This window comes from Pelophylax lessonae, assembly GCF_965119305.1.
Source record: "Pelophylax lessonae genome assembly, chromosome: 6".
Lineage (NCBI taxonomy): Eukaryota > Metazoa > Chordata > Amphibia > Anura > Ranidae > Pelophylax > Pelophylax lessonae.
The window spans coordinates 12,268,170-12,281,787 of record NC_138773.1 but is presented as its reverse complement, the minus strand read 5'-3'; the positions used below and the strand labels follow the sequence as shown (position 1 = coordinate 12,281,787).

The window sequence follows — 13,618 nt, the reverse complement described above, 5'->3', positions numbered from 1 at the left end:
GGTATGGATTTTGGAGAGGACCCCATGGCATTTTTTTTTTGTTTTTTTTTAATTCTGTCGTAGGGTTTTTCTCCAAATCCATACCAGACCCAAATCCGGACATGGAGCAGTTTTTTTCTTTCTTTTTTTTTACCAGCACTTTTTTTTATCAGCTGAGGGGACAACCATTGATTCATCGGTTGTTAAGGACAGAATGGTCAGCTGCCTGGCCACGCTCCTTAAACATCCAGCTTACACTGAGCCTTGAGTGGGCAATGCTTTGCCCAATCAGGGCGCAAAATGCACTGTGCAGCGCCCAGTGTTTTGCAGGGTGTTCGTCTGGGCTGTATAAGGATAATGCGATTCTTACTGATACCTACCTACATCATAGTGTATGATAATAACACTTTTAATACACGTCTTCAATAAACCTATATAGTGGTGATATTAAAGATTTATGAAAAGCTAGGATAATATACAGTATATACATATCTTAACCACTTCAGCCCTGGAAGGTTTTACCCCCTTTATGACCAGGCCATTTTTTGCGATTCGGCATTGCGTTGCTTTAACTGACAATTGTGCAGTCATGCGACACTGTACCCAAGTACAATTGATGTCCTTTTTTCCCCACAAATAGAGCTTTATATTGGCGGTATTTGATCACCTGTGTGATTTTTACTTTTTGCGCTATAAACATAAAAAGAGCGACAATTTTGAAAAAATAACAATATTTTTCACATTTTTTATATGAAATTCCCCCCCCAAAAATTTAAAAATCTAATTTTTTTTGAAAAAAAAAACACCAATATTTTCTACTTTCTGCTATAAAACATTCCCAATAAAATATAAAAAAAAATTAAAAATCGAATTTGTTTATCAGTTTAGGCCAATTTGTATTCTGCTACATATTTTTGGTAAAAAAATCCCCAAAAAAACGTATAATAGTACAAAAGTTATAGTGTTATAGTTAAAGAGGAAGTAAACCCTCCTCGGCAAGTTGTACCTATAGGTGATCCTATGATAAGTCTTACCTATAGGTACTGTAAATATATCCTAAACATGCACCGTTTAGGAGATATTTACCTTACATGCAGCCAGTGACATCACTGGCGCATGCGCTCTGAAGGAACGGCCGCTCGTGCCGTTCCTTCAGAGCTCCGTGCCGTGACCGTCGGCTCCCGCGCGCGTGCACGGGAGTGACATAATCACGGGTCCAGCCAATCAGATGGCCGGATGCCGTGAACCCGGAAGAAGGGTGACAGAACATGTCACCTATGGAAGAGGTGAGCAGTTGGAGCTTCGGGGCTTCGTTCTAAGGTAAGTATATCATAATGAGCTAGTATGCGATGCACACTAGCTCATTATGTGTTTGCCTTACAGGTGTACTTTTAAAAAAAAAAATTCTGAGGTTTACAACCTCTTTACAACCGGTGGATAAATCTGACACTAGGTCACACTTTTTGGGGACCAGTGACTCCAATACAGTGATCAGTGCTAAATAATATGCACTGTTAGTATATAAATGACACTAGCAGGGAAGGGGTTAACACTGGGGGTGATCAAGGGGTTAAATGTGTTCCCTAGATGTGCTTTCTAACTGTGTGGGGGGATGGATTGAACAGAGGCACAGAGAGATCGGTCAGATTAGCTGAATCACACAACCTTTCCCTGTCTCTCTGACAGGAGAGCCGCCTTGCATTGTTTACATACCAGACGGCTCTCCTGACAGTATTGTCAAACATCGCGGTAGGCCGGCGGCGATCGAGCCCGCTCCTCCCGCGGTCTGCCTCCCGCTATGTCTAATCACAGTGGGAAGACGGCTCCGGCGGCGTGCGCAGCCGAAACCGCATGCACGTAATCACGTAGATCTACGTGATTATGCGCAGCCGAGCCGCCCTGCTGCAGTAAATCTGCATGGGGAGGTCAGCAAGTGGTTAATGGAATTTTATAAATGAAAGCTAAAATGGTGTTTGAAAGTTTGTTAAAAACATGTTTTCAATAAGATGTTATCAGGAGAACGCCGCCATGGGCAAGTTGCCATCTATCAATGTGCCATACCCTAAATGTGTGTTGTGTGATAAGAAACCCTGTAAAAGGGAGGATCTGAGATCGATCAGATCGGAGCATACAGGGCGGCTTTATAGGGGTGCGCTCTCACGTAGCTACGTCTGATAATAAACCTTTTTAATTTGGAACTCTCTCAGTCTGCAGCTTGAATTCTTACAGAAGGTCAATTTCCCCTATTCATCTGGTGCCCTGACTTGGTATGTACCCTCCACAATTCCTTAACAGCAGACAAACGGGGCCCAGGTGAGGGCATTTCAGCTCACAAATTAAGTTTGCCTGTGCTTACGGGTTGGGGAGGATATAGTGATATGGCACTTGCCTAAACGCACATTATAAAGAACCCAGACAAGAGAGTGTTTATGTGTTTTATACTTGTCTGTATATTTGTCTGCCTGTCTGTGTATTTGTCTGCCTGTCTGTGTATGTCATATGCTGCTGTGTTTCTCCTCTATCTTGCACTCATTTTTCCGTTGTGTGTGTGGTTTCCTGAAAGCTGTACCAAGAGGGCTGCAAGCTGACGATAAGTCCCTTGGGGCCAGTGTTGGTCGTGTAACCTAAAAAAAGTAATTAGTTATAGTTACTAGTTACTTCTCCCAAAAAGTAACTGAGATAGTGACTGAGTTACATCAGTAAAAAAGTAACTAATTACCAGGAAAAGTAAATATTGCGTTACTTTAAAAAATAATAAAATATGTCAAATAACTTATATGCCCCTTGTATGTGTGGTATTTTCTTAGTGGTACCTGCGTTGTACACGGCCGGTGTAAAGGATGGGTGGGTAGGTGTATTTGGGGGTCAGTGGGTGTATAGGGTGGGTGGGTAGGTGTATATAGGGGTCAGTGGGTGTATAGGGTGGGTGGGTAGGTGTATTTGGGGGTCAGTGGGTGTATAGGGTGGGTGGGTAGGTGTATATACGGGTCAGTGGGTGTATAGGGTGGGTGGGTAGGTGTATATAGGGGTCAGTGGGTGTATAGGGTGGGTGGGTAGGTGTATTTGGGGGTCAGTGGGTGTATAGGGTGGGTGGGTAGGTGTATATATGGGTCAGTGGGTGTATAGGGTGGGTGGGTAGGTGTATATATGGGTCAATGGGTGTATAGGGTGGGTAGGTGGTGGTGGCTGGTGGTGGTGTGGCACACTGTGGGGGTCTGAGTCCTAAGTCCTCCTGACTGTGTGAGTAACCATATTTTGTTTTTTGGTACCTGCTGCTGTCTGGAGTGGCTGGCTGCTGGTGGTGGTGTGGCACACTGGTGGTGGGGGTCTGAGTCCTGTGGTGTGGCACACTGGTGGTGGGGGTCGGAGTCCTGTGGTGTGGCACACTGGTGGTGCGGGTCTGAGTCCTGTGGTGTGGCACACTGGTGGTGGGGGTCTGAGTCCTGTGATGTGGCACACTGGTGGTGCGGGTCTGAGTCCTGTGGTGTGGCACACTGGTGGTGGGGGTCTGAGTCCTGTGGTGTGGCACACTGGTGGTGGGGGTCTGAGTCCTGTGGTGTGGCACACTGGTGGTAGGGGTCTGAGTCCTGTGGTGTGGCACACTGGTGGTGCGGGTCTGAGTCCTGTGGTGTGGCACACTGGTGGTGGGGGTCTGAGTCCTGTGGTGTGGCACACTGGTGGTGGGGGTCTGAGTCCTGTGGTGTGGCACACTGGTGGTGCGGGTCTGAGTCCTGTGGTGTGGCACACTGGTGGTGGGGGTCTGAGTCCTGTGGTGTGGCACACTGGTGGTGGGGGTCTGAGTCCTGTGGTGTGGCACACTGGTGGTGGGGGTCTGATTCCTGTGGTGTGGCACACTGGTGGTGCGGGTCTGAGTCCTGTGGTGTGGCACACTGGTGGTGGGGGTCTGAGTCCTGTGGTGTGGCACACTGGTGGTGGGGGTCTGAGTCCTGTGGTGTGGCACACTGGTGGTGGGGGTCTGAGTCCTGTGGTGTGGCACACTGGTGGTGCGGGTCTGAGTCCTGTGGTGTGGCACACTGGTGGTGGGGGTCTGAGTCCTGTGGTGTGGCACACTGGTGGTGGGGGTCTGAGTCCTGTGGTGTGGCACACTGGTGGTGGGGGTCTGATTCCTGTGGTGTGGCACACTGGTGGTGCGGGTCTGAGTCCTGTGGTGTGGCACACTGGTGGTGGGGGTCTGAGTCCTGTGGTGTGGCACACTGGTGGTGGGGGTCTGAGTCCTGACTGAGTCCTCCTGTCTTGACTGTCTGTGACTGAGTTTTTTTTTTTGGTACCTGTTGTGCTACCTGGCTGGCTGGTGGTGGTGGTGGTGGCTGACTGCTGGGGGTGGTGTGTGGCCTGCCCAGGCACACTTGGGTCCATCTGGCTCCATCCTCCTCCTCCAGGCCTGTGCTGCTGCCTCTCTCTCTTGCTGGCGGTGGTGGACCGGTGGTTAATTAATGGCCGCCCTCTGCCCCTTGAGTGCCCTCCTCATGGCCTGCCTGGGCCATCTGGCGCGCTGTACTCCGTCCTGCACTGCCTCTCTCTCATCAACTGAGGCCAGTGCTGCGGACAGCGCCACCCTCGGTCATAGAAGAGAGGAGGAATTACACTACTGCCATCTGGTGGTGGTAGTTGTAATTGCGGTAACGCGTCCGAAGTAATTAGAACGGTGTTACCATAAGGGGACGAGTAATCAGTTAGATTACTTGTTAGGGCTCTTTCACACGGGCGTTCCTTTTTTTTTGCCCAATCAGGTCCTTTTTTTTTTTTGTAACGGACACGGATGACACTTGTGTCATCCGGTCCGTATGTCCGTTTTTCATCCCATCCGTTTGCGGATGAAAAACTGACATAATGCATGTCTATGTAAATACGGATGTCTGCGGATGACACCACTGACATCCGTTTTTGCTTCCGTTCCGTTTTTTGAAAGGAAGAAAAAATAGGGTTCTCCTCCGTTCAAAAAAACTGAACTGAACTGACAAAAAACGGATGTCAGAGGATGATCATCCGATGACATCCGTATTTACATAGAGATACATTATGTCCGTTTTTCATCCGCAAACGGATGGGATGAAAAACGGACATACGGAACGCCCGTGTGAAAGAGCCCTTACCCTTTAAAGTAACTGCGTTAAGTAACGCTGTTTACTTAAATGCAGTTACTTCCATCACTGCTTGGGACTCAAGAAGAAAATGGCTGTGTTGGCTTAAAGAGGAAGCACACTCTTACGTTTTTTTTTCTTTTTTTTTCTTCCCGGCAAAGTAAATGCATAATCTGCTAGTATGCGTCGCATACTAGCACATTATGTGACACTTACCTGCAAACGCAGCCCGCGTTGTCCCCGGTGGTGGCCGCATCCATCTTCGCCCGTCTTCCGTCCGGGTCTGCGGACTCCGGCTGTATTACTGGCTGGACCCTCCACTGTAGGTCTCATGAGGCTACAGCTTGGACTAATTTGTAAGCATTAATGCATTATGGTAGACATTGTTCCAACAATACTTAAATACTTGTATTTACATTTTTACTTTTACATATTTTGTTTATAGATTGCCGATTGTGCCAGCTCCTGAGGAAGTGTATTATACACGAAACGCGTAGAGCATTATGGATACAATCTTTCTATACATTATGTATTTTTTTCATATTTTCTATATTATATAATGCATTTCTTGTTCTTACACAGTCATCTATTATTGTATATTTCTCAACATGCTTTGGTCAATTGAACTACATTTAATGCATCCACTGTCTTTTTGATTTTATTTTCTACCATCTTTTGCATACAATTAAACTGGTCCACATTTTTGATGTTATCTCATGTGCATTGGTTTATTTTGCATGTATTTTTACTCTGTATGTCATATGGTCATGTTTGATGCACACACCTCACTTAAAGTCCCAACCTTCCCCTTTTCCTAGTACTGACGAGTGATTCCACTCGTGTGGGAGCCGCCGGTCACGGCACAGGACTCTGAAGAAACGGCACAGGTGGCCATTCCTTCGGAGTGCATGCGCCAATGACGTCATCGGCTCCATGCAATGTAAATATCTCCTAAAAAGTGCAAGTTTAGGAGATATTTACAGCACCTATAGGTAAGCCTTAAAGAGGAATTAAACCCTCCTCTGCAACTTTTACCTATAGGTGATCCTATGATAAGGCTTTCCTATAGGTACTGTAAATATCTCCTAAACATGCACCGTTTAAGAGATATTTACCTTACACGTCACTGGCGCATGCGCTCTGAAGGAGCGGCCGCTGGTGCCGTTCCTTCAGAGCCCCGTGCCGTGACCGTCGGCTACCGCGCATGCGCGGGAGTGACGTATTTGTGGGGCCGGCCAATCAGATGGCCGGATGCCGCGATCCCGGAAGGCGGGCGACTTAAAGCAGAGATCCAGCCATTTACTCACCTGTCCAACGGTCCAGCGATGCGGCCGCCGGAAGCCTCGATCCTCTCCCTCGGCGCCGGCATCACTGCTGTGGGCACCCGGCTGTTACAGTTTGTGGCTTCACAGCCGGGTACCCACTGCGCATGCGCGAGTCGCGCTGCGCGCCGTGATTGGCCGGCAATCTTCTGGGACCTCTGACGTGTCCCAGAAGATTGCAGGGAGGGAGGGGGAGAGGAGAACTTCCGCTCAGGGCGCCGCGGCGCTCCGAGCGGAAGTGGGAGCGGGTACCTGTCAAAACTAGGTACCTGCTCCCCCCCAAAAAATGACATGCCAAATGTGGCATGTCGGGGGGTCAGGACTCCCTAAAGCGGAAGTTCCACTTTTGGGTGGAACTCCGCTTTAACATGTCGCCCGTCATAGAGGTAAGCGGGCAGCACGGCAGGGGCTCGTTCTAAGGTAAGTATTTCATAATGAGCTACCGTATTTTCCGGCGTATAAGACAACCCCCCTAATTTTCAAGTTAAAACATAGGTTTTGGGCTGTACTCGCTGTATAAGACTACCCCCCCCTTCTGAAGCAAGGCAACACCATTGAAAAACATCAGATTTCTCATAGATCTCCAAGGTACCCCAGGTACTGTAATACATGTAATCTCTCATAATATCTCCAAGGTACCCTAAGTATTACCGGTAGATGTAATCTCAAGACGCTGGCTATTCGGGAATCCTGTACCGGTATACCGTATGTACCGTAGCTTCAGCTACATACAGTATACCGCGCTGAGCCAATCACAGTGAGCGATGTATTCTATTACAAAGCCTGCTCGGATTGGCAGAGTCAGAGAGGGGGGCTGATGTTACTCCGCCAATCCGAGCAGGCTTTGCATTCAATAATAGAATACATCGCTCTCCCTGATTGGCTCAGCGCGGAACACTGTATGTAGCCGAAGCTACGGTACATACGGTATACTGGTACAGGGTGCCCACACAGCCAGCGTCTTGAGAGATTACATCTACCGGTAATACTTATACTTAGGTTACCTTGGAGATATTATACTCGGCGTATAAGACGATTATATGGGGGATTTTTTTGAGGTTCAAAAGTAGTCTCATATGCCAGAAAATACAGTAGTATGCAATTCATACTAGCTCATTATGTGTTTCTCTTTCAGGTTAAAAAAAAAAAAAAAAATTTTAATGAGTTTACAACCTCTTTAACCACTCTGCTACCGCTCACAGTAATACTACTGCGGCAGAGTGGTTCGTTATCGTCCAGTCACGTAGTATTAACGTTTTCATTCACAGCGGAAGTCGGGCCAGGGGAGGAGCAGCGGCGATCGCCGCTGCTCTTACCCGATCGTCGGGGATCGAGTCTGGAGATCCGCCCGCTGTGTGTAAACACAGCGGGCGGATCTCCATAGTGACAGGGAGTGACAGATCGGACTGTTCAGCATAGCTGGACATCCGATCTGTCCATGAATCACACAGTCACCTCCCCCCCTACACGTCAGTAAGCACCAGGCATACATTAACCCCTCCCTCTCCAATAAAATTAACCCCTTCCCTGCCAGTGTCATTTTTACAGTAACAGTGCATATATATAGCACTGATTACTGCAGTAATGTCACTGGTACCCCCAAAAGTGTCAAAAATGTCAGTCAGGGGTCCGGTCTGTCCGCCGCAATGTCGCAGTCCCGCAAAAAAAATCGCAGATCGCCGCCATTACGCGTTAAAAAAAAAACACCAAAAATGACAGAAATCTTTCCCTTTGTTAGTAAACGCAATAACTTTTGCGCAAACCAATCAAAATACGCTTATTGCGATTTTTTTTACCAAACATATGTAGCATAAAACAAATTGGCCAAAAACTTTTAAAAAAATTGGTTTTTACATCTTTTTTGGGGGGAATTTCATATAAAAAAATGTGAAAAATATTGTTATTTTTTCAAAATAAACGCTCTTTTTTTGTTTATAGCGCAAAAAGTAAAAATCGCACAGGTGATCAAATACCACCAAAAGAAAGCTCTGTTTGTGGGAAAAAAAGGACGTAAATTTCGTTTGGGTACGGCGTCGCACGACCGCGCAATTGTCAGTTGAAGTCGCACAGCGCCGAATCGCAAAAAGTGGCCTGGACGGAAGACAGCAAAATCCTCCGGTTGTAAAGTGGTTAATAAAGGCTTACCTATAGGTAAAAGTTATAAAGGTTGGTTTACAACCACTTTAACGCCTGACCAGTCCAACGGAGGGGTTATGGGAAGGTGAGGGAGTGAAGGCAGAGGTGCTTTTGTGGTAAGTGAAACCCCTTGCTGAGCGTAAGAAATTGTGAGTGTGTGAGTGCAGGGCCAGATTAACGTAGGGGCTATTGGAGCTGTAGCTCCAGGCCCCTACCTTAATATAGGCCCCGGGTTGGCCATATTCACTGTTACCGCACTTCTGTCACTTGTAAACACAGAAGTCTGGCTTCTATGCTCGCTTCCCCAGGCAGCACCCTCAGAACCTCCCCACACAGCGCGAAGGCCGGACAAGGAGGGACAGTTGCCGATGCATGGATGTGTTTATGGGCTTCAGAGACAGCATCCCATGTTGAATTAGGCATGCATGGCTGCACCCTTCCTCCTCTGGGTGCATGCCAAGGCACGGCCCTTAAGGCCCTTCAAAATCCTCAGCACCAAGCCCATGATGCTCTTAATCCGGCCCTGTGTGCGTGTGAAATGAGGTTAAATGGCACTTGAAATGAGTACTAACCCTGGGAGAAAATCTCTCCTTTAATCTCTCTCTTTCTTTTACTACACTGTTGTTTCACTTTCATTTTCTGCATTGATCCATTGATCTACACAGGGTCCTATAGGACCCAGTGCATACTTGCCAACTGTCCTGTTTTTGCCGGGACAGTCCCGGCAAACAGGAGCCTGTCCCAGGTAATTTACATTGTCCCTGGAAGCGCCCGTTAATCGGGCTGCCCATAAATGTTACACAGAAGTAGTGCAGCTGAATGGAAGAATTATTCCAACTCTGCTACTGTGGCCTTAAAGTGGAGTTCCAGCCATTCACTCACCTGTCCAACCGTCCAGCGATGCGGCCGCCCAAAGCCTCGCTCTTCTCCCTCTCTGTCTGCGGCGCCGGCATCACTGGTGTGGGCACCCAGCTGTGATAGTTTTCGGGTTCACAGCCGGGTACGCACTGCGCATGCGCGAGTTGCGCTACGCGTCGTGATTTGCCGGCAATCTTCTGGGACCTCTGACATGTCCCAGAAGATTGCAGGGAGGGAGGGGGAGAGGAGAACTTCCGCTCAGGGCGCCGCGGTGCTCTGAGCGGAAGTGGGAGCGGGTACCTGTCAGAACTAGGTACCCGCTCCCCCCCAAAAAAATGACATGCCAAATGTGGCATGTCCGGGGGTTAGAACTGCCTAAAGCGGAAGTTCCACTTTTGGGTGGAACTCCGCTTTAAGTTTGAAATTCCCTTTTTCATTTCCTGTAATTCTATTGAGTAGATCCTATAATCTGATGATAAGAAGATTAATTATGCGGAGTGGGAGGAGCTTCCGGGACGTGGGTGCGGTAAGTAATTGATACCTGTGCTGCAAAGTGTTCCTGGAAATTTTTTTCCAATGTTGGTGACTATGCCAGTGTGCGCATGACAAGTGCCCCCTACAAGCAGGGCTGCTGTTACAAATCACGGGGCCCTACAGCCTACCTGGCAGGGCCCCCCTCAAAAATATCAAGAAAATATTTTCCCCTTCAAAATACACAATACACTAAAATCATTATTAGAGGACACAAACATAACAGAGAATCTGTGTAAATCAGCCCTTTTAATTTGTTTTTTTACATTTAAAAAAAAAATTGTACATTTTTTTTAAATGTTAAAAATGTTTACAACTTTTCTTTTTTTTTTTACAGTTTTCTTTAATGATTTATTACAATGTTTAAATATTCTTTTCTTTCTCTTTTATACATTATTTTTTCACAGTAAAAGGAAGCCTGCAGCGCTGTGGGGGGGGGGGGGGAGCAGAGTAAAAGGGGGCGCATAAGAAGGGGGGGGGGGATCAGAAGCAGGAAGAACAGGGAAGCAATTACAGGAATGATTCCCTGTATCTGTGTCTCTCCCCACAGCAGCAGAAAGCTGGCAGGAGGGGGAGAAACTGGCTTTCAACTGTTGCAGAGAGCGGCACAGGGCTTCCTTCTGTAATTGCCCCTCTGCCCGACCACACCGATTCCCCTACTGTTGGGGCCCCCCTGCGTGCCCGGGCCCATACAGGAGTACTGGGGGACCCCCCTATCAGCTGCCCTGCCTACAAGCCTTGGGATTACAATCTCATAAAGAGAATAAAAGGTCTCGAGATTCAAATCTTGTAAAGAGGCAGTGAGTGTGCACTGGACCATTCAGCCAAAGGGGCTGACAAGGGAAAAGACCACTGACCACCAATTCATTTACCTTTGTAAGGCCCCTTTCACACGGGCTTTCCGATCAGGTCTGCCTGTCAGCTTTTCAGGCGGATCTGATTGAATGCTCCATACAGCCCTATGGAGCGGCGGATGTCAGAGGAGACATCTCTGCTGACACCCGCTGCTATCCGATCCGATCCTGTCTGTGAAGCCCGGACGGATGGAAATCCTATTTTACATCCGTCTGGGAAATCCAATTGGATAAGATCGGATGAAAACGAACAAAATTTTGGGGGTACCAGTGACATTACTACAATAATCAGTGCTATAAATATGCACTGTTACTGTAATAATGACACTGGCAGGAAAGGGGTTAATTTTATTGGAGAGGGAGGGGTTAATGTATGCCTGGTGCTTACTGACGTGTGTGGGGGGAGGTGACTGAGTGACACAGGGACAGATCGCATGTTCAGCTATGCTGAATCCTGCAATCTGTCACTGTTTGTCACTGAGGAGATCCGCCCGCTCTGTTTACACAAGCGGGCGGATCTCCTCACTCGATCCCCGACGATCGGGGTGATCACAGCCGCTCCTCCCCTGGCCCGACTCCCGCTGTAACTGAATAAAGCGGGAGAGAGCCTCCGGCGGCGTGCGCGCGCCGCCCACGAGGATAGGAGTCCAGCGACGTAGGTCTACTCCGCTGGACGATAACGAACCACTTTGCCGCAGTACGCTCAATGTGAGCGGTCGGCAAGTGGTTAAGCACAAAATCACGTACCTATACCTGATTTTTTACAAAAGCTCTAGGGGGGGTGCGCGCACACCTCTGGAGCCGAGCTCCAACTGTGATTAGACACAGTGGCAGCCAATCAGTGAGTCCAGCGGCCACGATGGTCGCCAGCCACCGGCGATCGTTCAGGAGAATGATGTAAACAAGGCAGACTGCCGTTCTTTTAGACAAGGAGAGAGAGATCTTGTGTTCCAACTAGTCAGGAACTTTTCTATGCTTATCAGCACAGGTTTTTGTACCATTATTACTATTAATATACACTGGTGCACACCTCATCTAAAGTCCCAACCCTTTTCAACACCATGTGTTCCCATTAATGCACACGCATATAGGGATGGAGATTCAATTGCACGAGTCTCATTTAACCACTTTACCACCGGAGGATTTTGCTGTATTCCGTCCAGGCCACTTTTTGCCATTCGGCGCTGTGCGACTTCAACTGACAATTGCGCGGTCGTGCGACGCCGTACCCAAACGAAATTTACGTCCTTTTTTTCCCACAAACAGAGCTTTCTTTTGGTGGTGTTTGATCACCTGTGCGATTTTTACTTTTTGCGCTATAAACAAAAAAAGAGCGTTTATTTTGAAAAAATAACAATATTAACATTTTTTTATATGAAATTCCCCCCAAAAAAGATGTAAAAACCAATTTTTTAAAAAATTTTTGGCCAATTTGTTTTCTGCTACCTATGTTTGGTAAAAAAAATCGCAATAAGCGTATTTTGATTGGTTTGCGCAAAAGTTATTGCGTTTACTAACAAAGGGAAAGATTTCTGTCATTTTTGGTGTTTTTTTTTTTAACGCGTAATGGCGGCGATCTGCGATTTTTTTTGCGGGACTGCGACATTGCAGCGGACAGATCGGACCCTTGAGTGACATTTTTGACACTTTTGGGGGTACCAGTGACATTACTGCAGTAATCAGTGCTATACATATGCACTGTTACTGTAAAAATGACACTGGCAGGGAAGGGGTTAATTTTATTGGAGAGGGAGGGGTTAATGTATGCCTGGTGCTTACTGACGTGTAGGGGGGGAGATGACTGAGTGAGTCATGGACAGATCGGATGTCCAGCTATGCTGAACCCTGCAATCTGTCACTCCCTGTCACTATGGAGATCCGCCCGCTTGTGTTTACACACAGCGGGCGGATATCCAGACTCGATCCCCGACGATCGGGTAAGAGCAGCGGCGATCGCCGCTGCTCCTCCCCTGGCCCGACTCCCGCTGTGAATGAAAACAGCGGGAGCGAGCCTCCGGCGGCGCGCAAGCGCCGCCCAGAAGGGGGAGTGTCTGACGACGTTAATACTACGTCGTCAGACGATAACGAGCCACTCTGCCGCAGTAATATTACTGTGAGCGGACGTAAAGTGGTTAAAGTCCCGCAATCCCCTTATCCTCTTCCCCCTTCCCTCCCCATTTTTCCTCTTTTTATTACATAGTCAGGAACACAGATGTCTCTCTTCCTGCAGGTAGTCCATCCCCCTAAAGTTAGAAAGCACTTCCTAGGAGCACACTTAACCCTTTGATCGCCCCTAATGTTAAACCCTTCCCTGCCAGTGTCATTTATACAGTGACTGTGCATTTTTTTTTTTTTTTTAGCACTGATCACTGTATTGGTGTCACTGGTCCCCAAAAAGTATCAATTAGTGTCAGATTTATCCGCCGCAATGTTGCAGTTCTGCTAAAAATCGCTGATCGCTGCCATTACTAGTAAAAACAATAAAAAATAAATAAATTCCATAAATCTATCCCATAGTTTGTAGATGCTATAACTTTTGCGCAAACGAATCTATATACGCTTTTTGGGATTTTTTTTAACCAAAAATATGTAGCAGAATACAAATTGATCTAAACTGATGAAGAAATTTGATTTTCTAAATTTTTTTTTTTTTATTGGGAATGTTTTATAGCAGAAAGTAAAAAATATTGTTTTTTTTTTTTTTCAAACTTGTCGTTTTTTTTTTTTTTTGTTTATAGCGCAAAAAAAAAAAAAAAAGCCACACAGGGGATCAAATACCACCAAAAGAAAGCTCTGTTTGTGGGAAAAAAGGACATCAATTTTATTTGGGTACAGC

General features: G+C 47.2%; 1 protein-coding gene across 1 annotated transcript in view; it reads left to right on the top strand.

Moving 5' to 3' along the window:
* Positions 1-13,618, top strand: part of LOC309558406 (uncharacterized protein) — a gene marked incomplete at both ends in the record, with an annotated part of 107,411 nt that overhangs the window by 37,952 nt on the left and 55,841 nt on the right. The window lies entirely within an intron of this gene.